Source organism: Thermobia domestica, chromosome 18 (assembly GCF_964235325.1).
Source record: "Thermobia domestica chromosome 18, izTheDome1.hap1.1, whole genome shotgun sequence".
NCBI classification, from domain to species: Eukaryota; Metazoa; Arthropoda; class Insecta; order Zygentoma; family Lepismatidae; genus Thermobia; species Thermobia domestica.
Window position 1 is genome coordinate 134828273 of NC_137471.1, and position 24144 is coordinate 134852416.

Below are 24144 nucleotides of genomic sequence, written 5' to 3' on the forward strand. Positions count from 1 at the left end.
GAATTGAAAACCAAAATCCGAGAAGCAATTGAAGAAATTCCAGTTGAGATGTAACGTCAAACCATGAACAATGTAACGAAGAGACTGCAGGAATGTTTGGGTAGAGAAGGAGCTCAGCTGCAAGATATCATCTTCAAAAAATAAATTGTACCGTAGGTATTCTAAAATGGCATTATTTTTACTATAAATAATGAGATAAATATTTTTTAAACTTATGTTTTCATGAAATTATTTCATTTTCAAAATTTTCCGTTTTTTTGAATCACTCTGTATGTTGAAAGTTAACTGCAAACTAATCATTTTGTAAAAACGTAAGCAATATCGTGAAAATCGTTTTGAAAATGATTACAGTATAAAGAAACCAACAATAGTAATGTAAGAGCACGTTAGCTCACGAACAATGTCTACCACGAAAATTATACTAGACCTAATGCAGCTCCTACGCACAGGAACAGGAATATAGCAAGAAACTAGATAATGGCTATTATAGAAAAAATTTGCACTACTTCTCTAAATGCCAATATTTTGTAAACATGAATTTGTTTTGTCAGATTGATACTGAGAATATTAAGAGTCTGTTTTACTAAAATAATACAAAATTTACCCTTTTTTCTTTTGCTTGTTTATTTATAAGAAAAAGGAGATAATGAAATTCAACTTACCACAATCATAGATAATGTTATTCTACAACAGAAAATATGAACCTGAAAATTTTTTAGTGTTGGCATCCATTACAGAAATCCATCCAGAAGTTACAGTGTTGCCAGAATAACATTTTCACCAAAATCTAAGTAAAGGCAGCGACCAGAGGAACGAACTCAACTGCATTTGATTACGTATCATGTTGCCTTGAAGGTCTGTGAACTACTTTTTAAATAATAGTTGTATTTAGTTTGTAATAAAGAAAATAGTTTTAACATACAGTTATTAAAATTAAATAATAATGTTATTTAAAAAGTAGTTCAATGGATACCAAAACAACATGATTCGTAATCAAATGCAGTTGAGTTCGTTCTAGTCGCTGCCTTAACTTAGATTTTGGGGGAAATGTTATTCTGACAACACTGAAATTCTTTAGGTTCATATTTTCTGTTGTGGAATAACATTATATATGATTGTGGTAAGTTGCATGTTATTATCGTTTTAACTTATGAAAAAATCAAAAGAAAAGTGGTAAATTTTGTATTGTTTTTAGTAAGGCAGGTTCTTAAGAGACCTCATCCCGGCGAAATTAAAATACCGCTAATTTTACAGTAATTATATGATATCTTCAAATAGATAAAAGATAATCGAAATGTGGAGCAAGAGCGCGCTAGACAATATTATTTTACATGAGATACCGTTATCACGACTCACTTATCTGCTTTCAATTTCCATCCATTTTGGAAATCGGCATTTATTTTCGCGCTTCTAAACGGCTGAAAACGGAAAGCCACTAGGTGACTTGTGATAACGGTACCTCACTCAAAATAATATTGTCTAGGGCGTTCTTGTTCCACATTTCGATTATCTTTTATCTATTTGAAGATATCACATAATTACTGTAAAATTAGCGGTATTTTAATTTTGCCAGGATGAGGCCTCTTAAGCAGGAGTCTAAAGTATTAAATTTGGGTATTTATCTTGTTATTAAATTAGAATCTCGGGGTTTTAAAATAAAAGCAACTGACATAACAAGGAAATTCTTTTTAAAGGGGAAACTTGTGCAGATGCAGCAACGAATAACTGAAATCTGTAGTTCCATCTTAGGAAACAATTAGCAACAATTACTCCATTTGTCATTCTGGACGTTCTTTCTACAGTTTCACTCCCTTCATCGGTCGCATATAATGGAATGTTCGTCTCCAAAACAGCTGGTTCCATGAAAATTAATGGTAGTTGAACCAAGTTACAACACAATATCTGACAACGACAAGAAAATTGGAACGCAAGAGAGTTATGGTGATTGAAAACAATTTGTTAGAAAATTTCAAAATGAAAGGAGATAATGTAATGAGATATAATATAAACGAGAGAAATATGTAAATAAATGTCAACTACAAGCAAATAGAAATCTTCCAAATTGTTGAAACATTCCTATGTATTTAGTTGTTTTTCTTATCAATCTATACTTCTATTGTTTCGTTTCTTTGCTTTCTGAAATTAAGCAGCCCTTTTCAAGCCCGAGGTCACATAAGACGTAGCACCACAGAAATGAATCCAAACTCTGTGTTGCATTTGAATTCTAAGGTTTTTCTATCTGGAATCGAACCCGGATTCAAAAACGCGTCAGCCTGCTACTAGTAGTACATATCGTATAAAATTAAAGAACTTATTTTATCTTGTTGGTCTGATGGCAGATCTTGACAAACGCAGTTCACACATGCTATAATATGCAGTCCTTTAATTCCTGAGTTATGAGCTATCATAGCTAGGGCATGGACTTGACCATTTTTTTGCAAACCTCTAATTGCTATTTAGAGCAAAATGGAAATAACTTGTTAACTCTTAATTTGAGACAGAAGAAAGTAAATGATTACTTGATTAGTTGTATTGTAAATGCAGCGAATACTTATAATAAACATTTGCTAAGTGAAATCAACAAATGAGTACTTTTTCGTAATACCTAGGTAGAGAAATTTGCTAGTTATGTGGTAATATAATGGTTTATTCTACTCGTCCGTCCAGAGGCAGTGTTATAGAAATTGCTATTCATAACAACGGATTTTTACACTGTAAAATATCGTTGTGTTATTTCAACAACATGCCTATGTGTTAACACGATTGTGTTAAAATATAACACAAACAAGTGTTTAGAACAACTCACTCCCTATTTGGAGTTGTGTATCAAATGCCGGTAGTTGAAATGACACAGCCTGTGTGTTAAATTAACAAAAGTGTAGAGTCTTCGGTGTTGTTTTCTGCGTGATTACTAAACAGGGGCGGATCCAGGACCTTCTGGGGGTAGGGCAGTGGGTTGTCATACTACTACTTTTAAGGGCTCCAAACTTTAGGATGGGTTTTATTTATATATATAAAATAAGAAAGTTTCCTCTTCTGGGAGGGGCGATCGCCACGATCGCCCCCCTGGATCCGCCCCTGTTACTAAATATGTTGGGCGTCTAATTATAAAGGCTTATGAATTGAAGCTACAAACAAACACAGTAGAAAGAAATACTTAAACAAATTCAGGTATATGCAAAATTTCATCTTCTACATTTGATGCATGTATTGCTTCTTTTTCTAAGCGATTGTGTATTAGAAGCAACGTATCAATTTTATTAGATAACAACTGTCGCCGATCATTTGAAAGTCAATATGGAAGAACTATAAAATAAAGTAAATACACAGTCGTCATTTTGTTATAAAATTACATGGCGAGCAAATTTTATTTTATCCCGAACGGTTATCGTCGAATATACGCGGCTTAAAGGTACACCCGCATTAGCCAAATTCAGAAGACCTCAACAATTTATCCCTCTACAAGCGATGTTTTCTTAATCGCCTCCGTGGCCAAGTCAGAAGATCACGCGGCTAGTAATCGAGAGCTTGGTGGTTCGTGTCTTTCTCCCGCCACCGGAGCATTTTTTTTTACTTGTTTAGAGTTTTTTTTAGACTCAGCATAATGTAAACACATTACGCATATAGGCGATTTAACATATTTTCAGGGAGTAATTTTGTGGTTCATTAACGCTTACGGCACGGCTCATCACCGGTTGTGTTAAAGACAAAACACACCCCCTGTGTTAAACGCCAACACCACGGGGTATGTTGAACTAACACCGCATAGTGGTAGTCACGCTGGAACCACTGTTTTGTGTTAAAATTGAGTTGAATTAACACAACCATTTTTTACTGTGTAAATAATGGATAAATACTTACGAATTATTAAATATTGTGCAAAAATGAATTTTATATTTATATATAAACATTTCTCGCCTTGGATATCAATATTGATTCCAGAGGTTGCTATAGACGGATGGACTACGAATATAGCTGGACTATATGACTTACTATACTTAGCAGAAACTGAAAGTCCAACAACTATAATCGAACTTCATTAACCTTAGAGTAACTTGCAATTTTGACATATATTTGAGTCTAAACAAGAAGTTTGGTGAAACATACAACGAAAGGTTGAAATAAAGAGAGAAAAAAAGAAAATATATTGATCTCTATAATTCACGTATGTATAGAAGAGAATATAAATTATGCACGAAGCCTTATTGTTTATTCCTCCGATCTAGCAATTAATGTGAATATATTAAAATAATAATTCCACCCGTATCGTAGGGAATAATTATCTTCCGAACACTTTTTAAAATTCCTATTGTCATGGAAAAAATGACCTGAATTTGTGGTACCATGAGTATTGATTCTAATAAAATAATATGAAAGAAATAAAAATTAAAAATGGAAGAAAAATGAATTGACTGCAGTTTAAAATAATCGTTTCCTATCACGATATTGTACTTCCCTTCCCTTCTATTATGACATTTTATATATAAAGGGAATTTTACAAGGCTCAATTGGGAAGTTGCCAATACCCAAGGTCAGGTTCTATTTCTCTTACAGGGGAACGAAATTAGGATTGGTTAGAGCACGCAATGCATTAATATTCAAGACTTTTTTATCCATTGATATTTCTTCTCTTTCTTAGAGCCAGCTTCCAGAAACAAATTTATTGTCCATATACGTAAATAAATGAATGTATGATGTAAGATAACACTTTTGGTTCTCCGTCGATAATTTCTCACATTTTATCTTGTTTCTATACTTCAAACTTGTAAATTTTATATTCACAATTCACGTAATATTTTAAAAAATCAGAGCAAGTTTTGTGAAATTATAATTTTTAATTATTATAAATTAAATTTAATTGAATTATCATCAATCAATGTATATGACGCGATTTAGTTCACAAGCGAATCAAGTCAAATCTTTTGTCAATTCTTTAAGAGCTTAAATGATTCATGTCTAGATATTGCAAACAACTTTCATAATGTAAAATCTGTTAGATCTTCCATGCAATTAATAGTACAATACAAAGTTTATATTTCCTTCTCTCACAACGTTCCTAATTGATCTTGATTCCCTTGTGCTTTGTAAGCTCCATATGTTGGTCATGAATATACATACAACAACTCATCACATCATCATCACCATCATCATAAGTACTCTGGTATTACTGGCAGGTCAGGTGCTGCAATTGATAAACTTCTATGCTCTTCGTCTGCCGCTAATCTTCACGTACGATTTTTCTGTTTTGATATCGTCCATTAATTATAGTCTTCTTCGCCTTCTCCCTCTCTTTCCTGCCACCATACCCTCTAGCACGTCCCTCATGGGTAAAGTTCCTTCTTAGCCAATGTCCCAACCAGTTTCTCTTCCTCTTCTTAATAATACCTAAAATTGTTCTTTTCTCCCCCATCATTTCTAACACCCTCTCATCCGTTTTCCGTTTCATCCAGCTAAATTTCTCTATTCTTCTCCACAACAATATTTTGAAAACTTCCAGTCATTTTTCATCATCGTACAGTACAATACTCCACACAAAGCATTTTATGAGTCTTTTTTTTCAACTCTTTATTTAAGACCCCATAAAATAGTACTTTCTTCTTCCTAAAGGCTTATTTCGCCATTTCTATCCTTACTTTTATTTCACTTTGGCACCTCACATCATCACTAATAATACTACCCAGATATCGAAAACCTGTCACTTGTTCTATTTTATCCCTTCTGTTTCTATATTTGCCACGGACCACTTCATTCCGATCACCATGACTTTTTTCTTTCTAACATTTATTTTCATCTCACAATCTTCACAGCTTCTCCTCAAGTTTTTTGAACACCTTGTTGATTTTCTCTTCAGATTCCGCAGCAAGACCATATCGTCTCCAAACCGTACACACCTTATCATTCTACCAGCTGAAATGTCATCTTCATTATCTAGATTCTTTTTCATTAACTTTCCAAGATAGATATTAATTGCACTTTCCTCTGTAACTTTTGCACAATTCTAACACTTACTTGTTTGTTCATATATAAGTTGGTTATTAGTCTTCGATTTTTCCATTCTAACCCAACCTTCTTCAACTATATAACCGTAATCATTCACTCATTCATTTTCGTTGGCGTTTGTTGGATCCTATATATACAAATTGTTTCAAAACAACACGAACAACGTTTGGGAGGTGATTCCTGACACCAAGATAAGACGAAAAGTATAAACCAACTTGGGTGCAGAAATGCTTCCTTTCGGAGTTATAGGCTGCCAGAAATATGAAAAAAAATGAAGTTTAAAAGTTCGTAGTTCTAATACTATAGGATCTACCGTATTCGAGTCAAGACTTCACTCAGGAACTAAAGTATGTGCCCTATCCAAATATCCAAGTTACACAATCCTGCGGTACTTTTGGAATAATTTTTATAGAGGTAATTGGTGAGTAGTTTAAATTATAGCCAAACTCCCTCTATAAAAATGTTGCGTGAGTACCGAAGGATTCTGAAACTTGTATTTTTAGATAGCACACATCTTATTTCCTAAGTGAAGTCTTGACCCGACTACGCTAGGTACCACAGTTTAGGAGCTATGGACCTTTAAAATTAATTTTTCATGTTATCGGTAGTCTATAATTCCAAAAGGAAATATTTGTGCACCCAGGTTGATCTATACTTTTCGTCTTATCTTGGTGTCAGGTATATATATATATATATATATATATATATATATATATATATATATATATATATATATATATATATATATATATATATATATATATATATATATATATATATATATATATATATATATAGGGTAACTGGTAATTCGGTGAATTCTTTGCAAGGGTTATTCTAATAAGTACTTTGGAACATTTTCACCTATATGAACAGGGGGTCACAAATGAATAGTTTCTGAGTAATTTGGACATGTATGATTTCTTTGAAATTTGCTGACTAACGAGAGGTGCGCGAGAAATTTTTATCCTGACCCACTTCCGCATGTCGTAGAGAGATGAAATTTTACATGTCTAATCCTGCATAGCTATATGTAGGTCATGTGGTAATGTACAGCTTGTAACTCTGTACGGTTGCTATGTTATAGGCCCGAACGCGAAATAAGGTGTAGTGGTCCCAAATCCATTACTACACATCAGAAAGCAGCGTGGCAACATCACAGAAATACTTGCCCATAGGAAATGACTGCACGGTTGGGAAGAAATGGAAAGAAGATAGTGTGCAGTCAAGTGAAAACGCGAAGTATGATGGATTGCATACCCAGGGTCTTGCATCTGTCTAGTCAACATTTTAGCAGTGAACGGATGCGTGGTTTTCCAGGAGGCGGACACCTTTTGTCAGTATACCAAGCTTTGGGATTTCACAGAATCCAGCAACGAACGCAGCAGTGAGGCATAGTATATGCTGGTAATTGTGATAACTTTGCTTTTAAAGCAAGTGATAAAACGCCATGTTTATCCCAAATTTTGTACTAAGCTGTTTGGTTTTCCACGATATATTAAACAAGGTATCACTCAACCTATATTCCCATTAGAAATTTTCAAGTTGTTCCCGGGACCTCATGATGGGGGCCCTGGGGACATCGCGACAAGACCATTACATATTGCCTATGGTCTCTTACTTTTTCATTTTTTGTTTTATCCTTTTCTACTCATCCGTTTCTGATTTATAAATAATGGAATTTTTATCTGATACAGGACTATTTTGGGGGGCCATCTTGAAAACGGTACCCCATATCAAAAATTGTATCCTACAAAAATTGTTAAATTTTCCAAGCTCTTTCGAACGAGGTATCACTCGAGCTGCATTCCCATTTGAAACTTTCACGTACACTCCCCTCCTACCAAATGGGGGGCGGGAGAAACCTCGTATTTGACCCATATTTTAGGCCCCTCTGTATTGTACATTGACTCTTAAAATTTTTCTTATTTGATGTATAGTTCGCGAGATATTGGCTTATTTTGAACCGCCCTGTATATATATATATATATATATATATATATATATATATATATATATATATATGAGGGAGAATCGAATGGAAACTGCAAAAGTGCCACTAAAAGCCTGTTCTTCTAGGTGTTTGGAAATTTGCAGACACATTTCTTGATGTCTTTCCGAGTTAGTAGTACGAAGCAGTGCTGTAGATGGGTTTCGGCTGAGTAACAGCTGATTCAATATGGCGACAGCACTACGCAGTTGCACCAGTGTTGAACAGTTCGATTTTTATAGAGCGAAAGTGTGAAACCGTTGATATTTATCAGAGAATGAAAACGAAGTATGGGACGTCTGTCTGTTACAGTGGCAAGTCTGCAAATGGTGCAAGAAATTCACAAAAGATACGACAATGTTGACTGATGCTTCCCGTCCGGGCCAGATTCCTCGAGCTATGACAGAGGAGTCCATAGCTGCAGCGTATCGGCTTATTCAGGGAAACCGGCCTGTCACCCTAGTTGAAATGACTTCCTTGCTGAATATGAGCTTTGCTTTAGTACAAACATATACTGTGTAGCGAACTCAGCTTTAGATAAGTATCCGCAAGGTGTATACCTCCACAGCTGGCGGAGGCGGGTTGGTACCTGTCAAGAGCTGCTAAGGTGTTATGAAGAAGAGGGTGGGAATTTCCTAGCTCACATTATCACCGTAGATGAAAGTTAGGTATACCATTTTACACCGGAAACGAAATTTGCAGGTAAAGAATGGCGATATTTGTCTTTGCCGAAACTAAAGAAGTTTTTTGGCAGATAGCACTCTGCTGGGAAGTCATGTTGACTTTACTCTGAGATGAGAATGGTCCTATTACAGAACACTACATGACCTCGCGTACCACAGTGATCAGTGCCACCTCCAACGACCTTCTCAGGAGCCGTTAGAAGCCAACAATACACATGAAGCGAAGGGAATTGCTGAGTGGAGGTATATTGCTTTTACATGATAACGTCCGTCTTCATTCTGCTCGTGCAACGACAAAAAGCATTGACGACCTACGGTTGAAATGCCTGCCACATTCGCCATACTCGACAGATTTGTCACCACCAGATTTCCACACCTTTAGTTCAGTAAAGGAACACTTTGGAGGGTATAAATAAAATTTTGATGAAAACATCCAATAGTATATGCGCGAGTGGCTACAGTCAACCCAAATAATCGTAGCATTTCCTATCCGCGGTATCGTAGCATTTCCTATCCGATGACATTACACTGGGAGGGGATTATGTACGAGGGTGGGTTGATAAGTTCTCGGCCCGACCCGGAAGGACTTGAGCTGCAGGCATGAAAGTGTGAGGCTATTCAACATAGTCCCCTCGAAGGTCAACACACTTGGCACTTCGATGCTATAACTTCTCCAACTCCTCCAAGAAAAAAAAAAGTTTTCTCAAGGTCTGCAAAATACTGTTCTGCAGCAGTTATCACCTCTTCATCACTGTGAAATTTCTGTCCTTCAGTGCTGATTTGAGTTTTGGAAACAGATAATAATCAGAAGGGCAAGATCTGGCGATCAATGCCAGGGCGGGTGGTCAATGCACTGAAACCCTAGGTCCCTCAGAAAATCCATTGTTTTGACAGCCTTGTGGACGGGAGCATTGCCCTGCAACAACAAGACAATGTCAACTTTCCCCGGCCCTTTTCTTTAATAGCGTCCTTTACTTTAGCCAACAGACTGCAGTAGACCTAATACTCTGCAGTTATGGTTTGGCCCTTTGGAAGGTGGTCTGAGAGCAAAACACCATCCTTATCCCAGGATATTGAGGCAAGGACCTTCCCTGCGGACTTTTGTGCTTTGAATTTTTTGGGCCTTCGAGATCCTGAGTGACGCCACTCGCATGACTGCTGTTTGGTTTCCGGATCAAAGTAATGCAACCACGTTTCATCCTGGATAACAAGCTGATTCAAAAAATCGTCGTTGGAGTTCGCAAAATGCCGTAAAATCACCTGCGATGATCTCACACGTTTCTGATCCGCTTCCAAACATTTCGGAATTCATTTTGCAGAAAGCTTGCGCATGTCCAACTGATCATGGATTATTGACCCAACACGTTCTTTGGATATGTGCACTTTGGCAGTTATCTCCTGAAGCGAAATCCGTCTGTTGCTCAAAATCAAGTCATGAATCTGGTCCACTTTTTCCGGAGTTGACACTGACACTGGCCTGGCAGACCTATCACCATTTTCTGTTGAAAATTCACCACGCTTGAAGTTCGTACCCATTTCTTCACAGTGGAGTATGAAGGGCACTGTTCACCCAATGTGTCTAGCATGCAACCATGGATTTCCTTGGGCGACTTCTGTTGCAGGAAGAAGTGCTTCATTACACCTCGCAACTCCTCTTTGGTGAATTTGACATCTGGCTCCGCCATGGTTCATTCAATTACCTGTAAAATAAAAATCGTTCATCGTAGAATCGTGAAATTTGGTACTTAAACATATACAAGATCAGCATTTCACATGACATCAATTACGTCAGGGTAGTACATTCGAAAGGGGGTCGGGCCGAGAACTTATCACCCGACCCTCGTATAAAAATAATGTACAAGAAAACATTCTCTCTACAGTAAAATAGTGGGAAAAATACATGCGGTTTTCATTATATTCTTTCTTATATATATAATTTACACGGTATTATTATATAAATGAAACATCATGTAGTAGTATTTATGTGATATAAGCGTGAAAAATATAAAGATTATGTGTAAATGTTCATTTATATGAACATGTTTTTTTATACAGGAAAAAGTATTACGTATATCGTTCCATACTATAATGGATCAAAGATAAAAGCGGAAACTTGTTTATACGCGGTAGTAGTTGTAGTTGTGAACATTTATTACATAAGTACAAATTAACGTATAACGTAAATCGTGAAAACCTATGATTAGCTGGTTCTGCTGATAGTTGACACATCATTAAATAAAAATATACTATAAAAATATGTTATTTTCTTCTGAAGTATTTTCTTTCTTTCTTCTTCACCATATAAAGGTGTTTTTTCTTTTTTCTTATGCACCCTCTTATTGCTGTGCAACAAATGTTGATATTAGATTTTTTTTTTTCAATGTGGGGGTTTTTCTTGGAAGGTTTATTTTCCTTGTTTCTTTGATTGGTTATTGCATGTTTTCTGTGAATTTGTTTTTTATTTAATTATTTATTTTTTTCCCGTTTTTCATATTGCTTCCTTGTAAAAAATAATTAGAATTGAAAGTATGTCCAAAAGAAGATAGTACAGTATATTGTTGTTGATATTTATTATTATTGTTATTTTTTTTTTTAAATGTCAATTCCTGATTTCACTATATATTGTATGAGTGTTTTTATTCCTTTCCAGTTCTTGGCCGCCAAAATACTTTCATATGAGAGAGGTCCATGTCCCAAAATGAAATGCAGTTGTTGAAGTAAATTGTTTCGATGTGATTGGGATTTTGCCGCTAATATTTATCTTTTCAGATTACATAAAAATTATTCTTCAAACCTGGTCAGAATTGTACGTCTCTTTTGTTCAATAGTAAGGTATAATAAAAATTCATTCATATGAAATCAAATTAAATTCTAGTATGTCCAATCGTTCTTGGTCCTCTACGGAGCATAACATTTCTATAAAATTTACAGACTGCATGAGAATTACGTTCGTGTGTTCCATATTTATTTAATAAGCGGCGGAGGGAAGGGAGGGCCCGGTGGCTCAGTGGAAGAGAACTTAGCACTTGTGTCTTAGATCCTTAGTTCGTTTCCCTTCCAAGTAAGTTCTGTATTTTCCCTGGGTACTCCCGTTTCCTTCCACGTTCTCATTCCACCAATTCTTCCATAATCATTCATTTGCCTTAGTCAGTTTCCCTTAGCTTAAAGGACATAATCGTGGGACGTTAAACTGAAAATAAAGCTTTTAGTAAGCGATCTGACTTACTAGAAGCGTTGATGAGTAAAGAGAGCAAATGCTTACTTTACTGTTGCTTAATACATTATACATTTATCTAATCTACTGTGATCCGTGAGTTTTGGGACACCCTTTAGCGGAGACAAATCAAACTCCTTTTCATTTTGCTGAAGGTAAATCTGAGCTTGTTTCAGGGTTTAAAATTGACAAGGAACGGACATGAACCAGTCATCTGGACATCTGAATCAAACCTAGTCTATTCGATAAATATAAGAAAGATATGTTCATGCACAAAAAATTAGGTGCCATGTAAGTCCCTGGGGTCTATTGACCCTGTTGGTATAAAGAAAACTGTAGACTAGTGGTGAAATAGCTATGGTATCTATACTGTTCATTGGAAAGTCATGGCTTAAAGTTCATTCTCTTCAGTATGAAACAAGCATTCTAGAGGTACTATGTATTGGGGCCCATAATGTACGTAAACAGGAAAAATTTGGAGAATGTTGGGAAAATTCCCTCCAGAAATCCCTCCCGTCAACTTTGGACCCCTCTGAATGGCTTCGGATAAAAGAATACAATCCAAATGTATCTCGAAAAATACTATAGGTGATAGGAAATGTGTGTAAAAAGTTTTGTATTGAAGGACGGAATGGGAAAAGCTTGTATACCAATACACGAATTCCTTTAGTGAGTTTCAGAGTCGAAATGGATAGAGTTACATTACTCTCATACCTTTCCTTACGAGAATTTTAATCTCTGTTCTCTGTGGGATGGTCCACTAATGCACAATTCAATCGATACACGACTAGAAACGAAGAGCAACGTAGTCACAAGCAGCTTGACAGACCTGTACTGATATCCTTTCGAACTTTTCTCTGGTAGCTTCCCGTAGCTCGGCCAAATTGCGTATATAATGCCGATACACGTTGTCCTTTAAAACACCCTATAAGAAAACGTCAAATAATGTTAAATCGGGACATCAAGCTGGCCACTCCATAGACCAACGCCGAGCAATCCAGCGGTTCGGAAATGTTTCGTTCAGCCATTCTCGCACTTGTATTACACAGTGTGGTGATGTTCCATCTTGCGTGATCCCCACTCTCAAACTACACAGTGTTGCCAAATGGAAACAAAATTATGAACCACCCTGTACAAGGAAAGGTACTTAAACAATGAGTTTATTTAATGAAATGAAATGAATTCGCTTTACGTCCCATGATTATGCCGACTGGCTAAAGGAGACGGTGATGATGAGAAATGAATGAAATGGAGCAATGAAGAAAGTAGGAGGAAACGAGAGAACCCCAAGAAAATACACGCACACAAGGTTCGTCCGCCATAAAGCCACACAGTTTGGATCGAACCAAGGGCCTCATGTACTAGAGGTGAACGCTCTACCACTGAACCATCGCGGCCCCTATTAGTTTATTTAACACCGTTTCCTAGATACTACCTGGCTCACTTTGAACATGTTTTATATTTTTCTTTGTCCTTTAGTTATACACTAAATTTGAATAAAGTGGGGGCAGCTTAGGGAAGAGCCTTATTATGGAAACTCAACTGCACCTTACACACGCATGTGCGGTAAAGAAATATTTACGTGTTCTATTATTTCTGTTTTATTGCACTACCTTCTTTGATCTAAAAAAACAATTTCCTGAACTATGGAATACAGATGATCAATAGAATAGACTATATATTCACACCGCATATGAAACCAATGAAATAGAACTTCGGTTTGATGATTCTTGAAACAGGGAAAGAATTAATTGAATATGCATATTATGGTTTGTGTTCTCTGTGTGTGTTTATTTGTGTAAATGTGAATACATATATTGCTCGCATGCATCGAATAATAAAATGCTTTTTGAAAAACTATACAAAGGTACTTTTAGGAATTCATATGCCACATTCACACATGAGATCATCCTTTATGCATTATGTAACATTTCGAAGTCATTTACATATGTAACTATTAAACAGAGAGTTGGCGAGGTGAGCTACAGATGATAGAGAAAATTTTCCAGTGATAGATTGGACATGCACCTTTTATTCCTCAGGGGCCATCTCTGTCAGTGAACTGTATGCAAAAGTAACTTTATTTCATCGCAGCAACTATTTGATCATTATTATGTGAACTATCGTGTACATAAAAACTCTTTCTATTCAACGTATCTTAAATTGATAAAAAATTTTCATATAAAATAAATTAATACTAACTGAAACCTGCGCACTTCACACAGCGCACCATTTACGTAGGTGCATGAATTTCTTTCTCATCCCACACAACATCTGTACATGTTCCTTTACAGACACAGGTGAAAGACGTCTTCATAAAAATCGGCAAGGGGTACCATAAAAGGAAGGTTTTTTTTGCTTATTTTTTCAATATCTGGCACCTTTTTCAGGATATGAGCCTATTTCCGGTTGGAGTTTGTAATTCATGTATGATCAGTGTTTTCTTTCTTCTTGCATGCAGTGTAATAAACAAATACATTACACACACAATTAATTATAACGTCAGTGATATGTCGTTCATTGGGCAAAAGGCTCCAAACAATAAAGATTCATCTTAGACTGGAGAAATGGTTATCCTTGGTTTTTCGTTAACACTTGGCCATGAAACAAATGCCAGAGAGATATACTAACCCGTATACATATGTGTGATGTTGGAATGTATACCTTGTAGGATATGATGCTTTACTTTTTAAAATTTCGATACTTAACAGCCATTTTTAAAAAATGTTCAATTAGAACTGAACAATCTATACAAAATTTGCAATCGATTGGTGCAAACGCCATCTTTCGAGAACTTGTGATTTCCGAAATATGGTTGTCAAAAAAGAAAAAAAGGACAGAAACATACAAACGTCTACAAACATATAAACTTTTCTTGACCATAGATATATAAACCTTCCATTTTAATATATACGGAAGATGATTTACGCACTCGTTTTACGAACATTTCTTTACTTTTACTTTTCTTTAAGATTTGAACTTCAGTTAAATCCTTACATTCTATATATTATATTAGTGATGTTTATGACTGCGGAAATATTTGAGAATAACTTATACGAAGATATATAAAATTATTTTACAAGTAGAACAATTCGAATAGGCGTAATGTTATTTTCGCGAAGTACATAGCTACTTCATATTTCATAAAACATTCTTTGAACGAATATTTCATTTTCGTCCACCATGAAATATTCAAGATAATATATATACGCAGAGAAAAAAGTATGTGGCGTACGTAAAACCGTAGGTTACATGCGTAAATCCTGTATTTTTTGGACTTAAAGTACGATTATATACAACATCCTGCACCAAAAGTATAACTAAAAACTATGTTTTATAACACTTTCCGTATAAGTGTTCCATCTATACGTACTTTCCGTATGAAAGAAAGAACTGTATACAGGCGTGAGGATCTCACATACTGATGGACGTTTAAAACATATAGCTGTGTGTGTGTGTGTGTGTGTGTGTGTGTAATGTGCGGAAGACTATTAGATGTCAGACATCTTGCAGCGGTATGATGTAACATCTAAGCGGGAAAAATAGGCAGTGGGTATCTAGTAAATTATGGACTCTGTATATTTGTATATACAATATATGTATCTCTGGCTGGAAAACGGACATTTCTCAGTGTATCTTATGCGATCAATGGAACTTCTGGCCACACTTGGCCATGACGAGGTTAGTACTCATGTTGCAAATGTGGCGTGCAGGTTTTTGGTGGGGTTTGGACATTCATAATAAATCTGTAATTGATATTTAGAGGTAATACATTAAACAAACTTATTGTTGAAAATTAATTTGAGACAATAGAAAGTAGAAGCTCTTAGCTATGTTGTAAATGTAGTGTGTACTTGTAATAAAAATTTACAATATATATATATATATATATATATATATATATATGTATGAAGAACAATTTTCTATTGCAGTAGCGCAACTTGCTAGTTCTCATATTAGTGTACATTTTGGAGAATCATTCCATAGCTAACAACAAATGATAGCCCAAAATTTAAGTGGATAATACAAAAAAAAAAAAAAGGCTTTCTATTCTGTCTGTACCCTCCCTATTGAAATCATGCAACTAAGTGAAAAATTCTATTTTTATCAAGCATTGTATGTTCTTATTCAAGGTACTAACACCCGTATAGGTCTGACGTCCTTGCTATTACTTACCACGTCAGTGTATTACATTCACTGGAACGACCACAGCGCAGTTTCCTCCGAGTGTCAGCTGTTTCTAAACCAATTGCTCTTGGGTGTATTGATGTAAGTATGGTAGGAATTAAGATTTAAAGAAAAGTTTTCTAAGTCAGGGACCCACATTTTTACAGCTAATACGACTTGAAGGGAGAGAGGTAAAGACAGGGGCGGATCCAGGACGGACTTCTTGGAGCGGGGCGGTGGGTTGTAATACTGCTATTTAAAGCTACTTTTACGAGCTCCAAACTTTGGAATGGGTTATATTTATATATAAAATAAGAAAGTTTCCTCTTCTGTGGGGGATCGCCCCGATCGCCCTCATGGATCCGCCTCTGGGTAGAGAGAGATACAAGAATAGCCATAATTGCGTTAAGTAAACATGAGTAGCCATTTTATTTTATATTTTGGAATACGGAAGAACCTTGTCCATTGCAACTGGGTAACAGCGCGATTCCAATTAAAATTCCAGGAGACACCACCTGTTTTTAACATATCAAAAACACAGAGGCGTTATTTAGGGATAATAGTTGTCCATACAGATTTCCCCGGCCAGAACATCAAGGACTAAGCGAAGCAATCATGAACCGAGTGATCGAAGCATTCCAACGCATTCAACCCAAGTCTTCTGTGGGTGTAAATGTAGAGCTTTGCCTATCGTAATCAAGAGTTAACGAATACTAAAAGACTAAAATGTAACTCTGCAGATTAATATGGATCAGAATTTTCGAGAAAGTAATGAAGATTTTTATTTCTACATTAAAGTGCAAGAGAAGTACGATTGATGATTTCACAGATTCACTCATCTTTAGGACGAAGTAAGTTCTTTACTCTTTTAAAAGATGTGTCGTTACAGAATGCAAATCCGGAAACTGCAGACCCCCACGAATCTACCAGTGCTTGCATGATACTTACCTAAGATGAACTAGACATATTCCTTCAAAGAAGCCATCGCCACTAAAGTGGATTTCCTCGATATGTGTGATGATTGACTGATATAACAGTAGAAATTACATTGGGTGCAAATAATTTAAGCGGAACACCTTATAAACTTTTTTCTAAAGAAAAATCAAACATAATTCTGAATATGTAATTAGTCAAGTTTTAAGTTCAGCACTTCATTATCGCACTTTAGGTCCTCAACACAGGTGGTGTATGGCTGAATGAGCAGTCTAGTCTTCTTAAAATCTGCGTTGAAATCTTCTGCCTAAAATTAACTGGGAATATGGCTAATTATTCAGGATGTATTTTGATAATTAAAAGTGATAATAAAGTGTCCCCTGTAGATCTTCACTCATTATATCTTTTAATTCGGTGACACTTCGATCTTCGATCCACTACCACAAAGAAGTACGAAGGTGTCTTAATCGAAATTTGCTATAAAATGCACTTTTATAATTTTGTACCTGTTGTGTAGTTGATATTTTGGATAATTTGTTTCCACTTCTTTTAATGATCACAGCAGGTCTCTATACTTAACGTAAATCGAACACTGAACAATTAATAGGTAGTTGGAAGCAGTCGTTCTTTCAGAAAAAAAATGTTCCGAGGAGGCATACTTTGTATTCCGGGTACTATTCTACGTATTTATTATTCTGTTATAGACGTATTATTTGGGTTTTCTCCGGGGAAGCACTCTCAGAGCTCCGGGGTGGCAGTGCCCCCCAAAAAACATGTATGGAAGGAACAGAAGTTAGGAGTGATACCCACTTCGCCACAGATCCACATAATCAATGAATAAGGAGTAATTTGAACGTGGAGGTATTAGATATAATTCTGTACCAAATAATTATTTTGTAGAATTGCATATATTTGCTTATTTTTGATTTTTTGAGTGTGAGTTTTGAGTGAACAGCAAATACAAAGATAATATATGATATCTATCTAGATAATTTCTTCAGAATCAGTTTCAAAGGCTAAAATATGGTCAATTCAATGATGAGATGCACTCAGTGTGACCGATACTTTAAGATAATTCATTAAAACAAGGGACAGGAGATGCAAGTTAGTGAGAAAGCTATATTTTGTTGTTTGGAAGACAATAACGAAACCTACTGTAGAGCACATAATAGACACTTATGTTAAGCTAAAGTTTTGAAAATGAAATGAAATCTTTGACTTTTAAGTCCCACGAATATGCCAGCTAGGCTAAAGGAGACGGTAAGCTAAAGTTTTGATCTTCAGGATTCAGTCTTGGGAAGTAACGTAACGCAAGTAACGCGTTACTTTTTAAGTAACTTTTCCTAGTAACGCGTTACATTTTCCCCAAAGTAGTTGTAACGGTAACGCGTTACAAATTTTTAAGTAACGTACCTAGTTTCCGTTACTTTTTTCGCGTTACATTTCGGATGAATAACTACAATAACTACTACTGGTATGTTTATTTTTTTCGGAAACAAATTTTTCTTTCCTGTAAGTGAATTTCTCAGAATGGAACAAAGGAGCATGAACTACGTATGTCAGTGACCAATAGTCGGTTACTGACACACAAAGAAACAGGTAAGATCATAATGCCACTTGCTGTTTTTGGAAGATGAGGACAGCCTCAGGGAAATCATGTGTACTGATTGCAAGCACCTGGAAGATTTTGTCGTAGATTTTGACAGCTCCAAATCAATACATTCAGTGAGTGAACTACGACTGCAATGGTACTGGTAGCCTATTTTGTTGTTGTTTTTGTAAAGATGGAGAACGAAAATATTTTATCGTTCGAACATTTTAAATAACACTTTTTCTTCAAAGCTGAAGATGATGGTGGACAGAATTTAAAAGTAAAGTGGTGTCTCGGTGGGAAATATGTATCAACAACTAGGGTGCCGTAATTAACAATATACAATTGGGGATATTTATGAATAAACTGTGTTCTAATGAGCAGGCCTACTTTATTGATGTAATGTTGATGGTATGTAATATTGGAGTTCTTTTAGATCAGTTTGCGTATCCTAAAATCCCCTTGATTATAGACTTCTGAACAACTAGCATGTATCGATTTTAGAGTTACTGGCAAGTTTTCATTCACCTCAAGTTCATCTGTTCTCATTTTATTAATTGTAGTGTAATGTTTCTTTATATTCTATATTTTAAATTTAACATAACAACATTATTATTATTATTATTATATAATTAGTTTAGCAGAATAATAATAAGCAACCATTTTTTCTAATGCATAGGGATGGGCACGAGTCAAGTTAAAAATCGACCCGAATTCAAGTCGAGTTTCAAGTCGAGTCAAAGGTTATATTCTCAAGTCAAGTTCCGAGCCGATTCACTGTTTTTGGCGTTGAGTTTCGAGTCGATTCGAGTTTGATAAAAGGCTCGCTCGTTTTAACTCGTTTTGAAATCATGGCCTGATTATATTGGAAAGAGAAAGCCATGATAAATATAAGCTAAGCAGTAATATGGAATACTTTTAGTGTTGCTCCGAAAGGGGACACTGCTCGCATCTCGTCTTGTCTCGATAGCGAGACCACAAGAGTTTTTTTTTTATAACAAGCTCAGCTCAGCTCGGCTCAACTAAGCCAATGGCTCGAGCCGGCTCGCTTAGGGTGAACTATCGACTCGAGCTGACTTGGTTGGGATGAGCCAACTGCTCCGTTCTGCTCAACTGAGCCAAAAGGCTTCAGCTCACTTCTCGGTTCGGGTCGATAGTAAATGAGCTGTGAGCCGAGCTGCTCGAGTAATTGGGAATTCTAAGTCTGGGCCGACATGTTTTGAAGATATTTGGCAAGTGCCTTATAACTTTTAACAATGTTTGGCTCAAGCCCGAATACTCAACCTAGACACTCAAGCCAAATTCAGAAGCTCGTGAATAATGTTCTTGACTCTTAGCTTTTACGAATACCGAGGTTGGCAGTCAACTACTTTATTGGAATTCAAATACAAATGTTTGTACACATCTTTAATGTTAATACACAGTGTTGTTATAATAATAATAATAATAATAATAATAATAATAATAATAATAATAATAATAATAATAATAATAATAATAATAATAATAATAATAATAATAACGGTAGTAATAGTAGTACGGAGAATTGAAGTAATACGATTTTTTTCACATATTCAAAGTTTCGGTCCTAAAAGTAACAGTTACTTTCTTGGGGCAACTAACGCGTTAGTAACGCATTACATTTTAAGAGAAAGTAAAGTAACTTGTAACGCGTTACATTTTTACAAGTAACTTATCCAACACTGTCAGGATTTTGTTCCCATCTTGCGTTCCCGAAAAAATAAATATCATGCTCATAAGTTCATTGGGTTACAAAAATTCTTTATTAATTTATTGTTCCTAAGCATGTGCTTTGAAATTATCACAAAGCTAGATGTGTGAAACTGCGAAATTCGTGATTATAGTAGATTGTGTTACCATTTGCGCGCAACCACATGAAAGAAGAAAAGAGCAGAATAATGGAAACATTCGCTGGACAATTTCACTTAGAGGCATCACTTATCCTGCCGATATCGTAGAAGAATTCACGAAGGTATTCTTAGTTATCTAGTTCGAAATCAACATCACCATATTGTTTTTTAAAAAAGTACTTTATAAATACAGCAACGTTTTCAATGGATAGCTGTCTGTAGTAATGTATGGCTGCAACTGCCCACAAATTTTGGTTCATGATAGAAATGCTTCGCTGTTAATTGATGAATTATCAAGCAGCGGTGCAAATCTGTCTTCAACATTAGGGGGAACGGATAAGATGGTCCCCTCTTTCTCTTAGCGATATTCAAAATATTTACGAAGTTGAAAAACAATGCTATAGAGGATCAGGAGAGCAGAGTTATCTTCAACATTGGGAAGCGGGCAGCTTTGAGGCTTATTCTGAAGGACATCAATTCACCTCACTTTCCTTTGTGGCAATGAGACACAAATTATCACATTTCTTCCTTCCCCCCCCAAAAACACATTTCAAGTCGGATTATTGGGGGCAGGAACAGTCTCCCCATTTCCAAGATTGGAGGGGACATATTTCATTCATTCCCACGAGATTTGCGGCACTGTTCTTAAGTAGACGAATGATGAAATAAAAACTGGGACTTAGGCATCAAAAGATATGAGAACGTTGGCTCATTCGTCGAGAGCTTACTTCTTATACAAGTAATTCCTAGTTCGATCCTAACTGCTGTGAATTTACGGTGACAACCAGTGGCGCTTTTAGGGGGGCTTCCGGGCTTAAGTCCTCCCGAAATCTTACTTACTATAGTAAAATATATGAAATATCTTGCAGAATTTTCATATTTTCAGGCAAAGCCCCCCCCCCCGAAAGTTAGCAAAGCCCCCCGAAACAAAATCGTAAATACGCCACTGGTGACAACATTGTTTTGGTTGGTTTTCTTGGAGTTCTCCCGTTTCCATTTCGGTTTCTTATCTTATAAATTCTTTTACTTGTCACATGCCTTCTTTGAATAACAGACCACGTGGCATTAAAGTAAAAAAATCATATAATTTTTTATAAAAATATTTAAAATGTAGAAAAGAAGCAATTTTCCCATCAGCTTACCCTTAAAGAAAAACCTCGTTGGTTTCTCGTTTAAAGGAAAAGTTGAAGAGACACAAGTAATATATTAGGGAATGAAGAACACGAAAGAAATTAAATAATTAGAATGCAAGACAGGGATACATGTTCTCCATTTAACTCGTTAGCTGAGTGAAACTCCCGAGGGCTATGGAAACTTTCCAAGATTTGAGTAATTGGACGCCAGATTGCTCTCTTCCGGAGGATCAAATTTCTTTCTTTAAGTTTTAATGATCCAGGCATGAATTCCAATCTTTTTTACCTGTCTTCATTTGGGTCTCATTTTATTACATTCTCTCCAGTTGTGCCATAGATCTCTCTACACGCGATTGATTTATTATTAATGAAGGAAAGCGCGAGGAGGAAGAAAAGTTTGAAGAAGAAGATTATTGGATTTGTGAGAGCAGAAATCGAATTAAGAAATTTTCATTTCCGTTTCTTTCCTCGAGTTAAATGTTAGGAGAGTGACAATATGAACGTTAATGCAGATCATTCACGACATTCTCTGACTAGGTTAGTGAGCTTACCTTTGAAGCACATAAACATTCATGTAAACAATAGTATGCAAACCGAGCACATAGTAAAGACAGTAATAAGGATAACAAAACTAGCGAGTTTTGTTTCACACTGTGAAAATACGGTCCACTCGCAAACAGTGCAAATTCAACACTGGTACTGCCAGAGTATATCATATTACTTCTGATCGCAGTACACGGATAAGATCCAAGATAGAACCTGCTCCTCAGGCTACATGAGGAAAATATGTATTTAGTGTATTTAAAAACGTAGGTTATATGCGTAAATCCTGTAGTGTTTGGAGTTAACGTATGACTATATATAACATCGTGCAGCAAACCTATAACTCAAACCGTATGTTTTACCATACTTTCAGTATAAGATTTCCACCTATACTGTACTTTCCGTGTAAAGAAAAGAACTGTTTATAGGCGGTCAGGATCTACATACAGATTGACTTATATAACATATAGCTGGCGTATGTAACATATGTATACTTATGTAATATACGGAATACTGTTATGTATCATCTAAGTGGGAAAAAGACAGACGTATGTAGCATATGGATAACATATTCTTCCTACAGATTGCCGTAGTAACCATATGGAATCCCGTATATTTGTACAAAACACCTCGTCCGGATAACGGATTTTTCTCAGTGTATGAATCCATTTTTGCTATGTTGGCAACCAAAACAATAAGTATGCGGTTTATGGTCTGATAATTTGCTGTTTACAATCATATATTAAAAAAGATAAACATGTATAGAAATTAATGAGGACATTAGTTCATTTTTCTATTATTTGGACTTAGGCCACTTGGCATCCAAACGGCCCATATCGAAGAGCCATTACTCACAACCACTCCCTGTTTTCTTACAGAAGTAGAAGCAAATGTATAGCACTTCCGGTTTTAGTAGAGAGTTACAGGAAAAGATAGTACTCCCTCTTCAGACGTTGGATCGATCCCAAGAGGAACCACTTGTCAAAATCTGTTACTGTTTTTGTTCTATGGCTAACAATGCTAAAACCGGAAATTGTTAATTGTTACCACTTCCGGTTTGCATAGGGGGTTAAACAAATAGGTGGAATCTATTGTTAAGGAAGCCACTTCAGAGTCCTTGGGTTTAATTATCATCAGCACCGGAATTCAAGAATATTTTCATTTTATAAATAGCTATTTCATGGCTATGAAGGCTCAAAGAGCGTTTTAATATCTTTTGCTAATGACATTAAAATTTGACACGATAAAGCAACTTCATTCACAACCAATTTCCGCGAACCTCACATTTTTCTTACTTTTATTCCATCATGAGTTTACTGCTTGTTTTTATTTCCTTGTATGTTAACACATCTAAGGAATACTGAATTATGGATTTAGAGGTGCCTTCCGCGATCAGCATTGAGGAAGATGAATTATACTGAGATCCTTTTGAGTAGTCAGAGGTTCTTCTTCTGCCTTTTCCTTAACATAAGGATTTAAACGAATTCATCATCACCGAGCGAGGCTGATTAAGGACATTACTTTCTGAGATTTTCAATTTGCATAGACGACATCCTGCAACGTCGATCATCATATGCAATATGGGAGGTGTCTCCTATGATACCAATTTCCATATTTGGAGAGGACAAGAAGTTTGTAGGAGGAACCCGGAAAACTGGATTGGACTAAAACTACCATGCAATGGACAATCGAGACTCTTTTATCGGAGAAGAAAGTTTGAGACACGACACAGTCACCGACTAAGACGATGAATCTTTGTCAACTACGAGAGTTAAAGTAGATTATCAACACTTTCGAACAATCACATCAGACACTCTAAAGCTTATCCCTAAAAATTTACTATCAGCTCTGCCTATTCTTTACAGTTTGCTGTGCCATTCAAAATATCAAATGTGCTTGTTTTATTTCAAATGCAATTTATCAAATTACATTCCAGGGTAATTAAAGATTAATTATGGTCTATTTCAGGGAAGCCATTATCTAACTGTTTGGTAAACGTAAATTACTGTATATCATGTT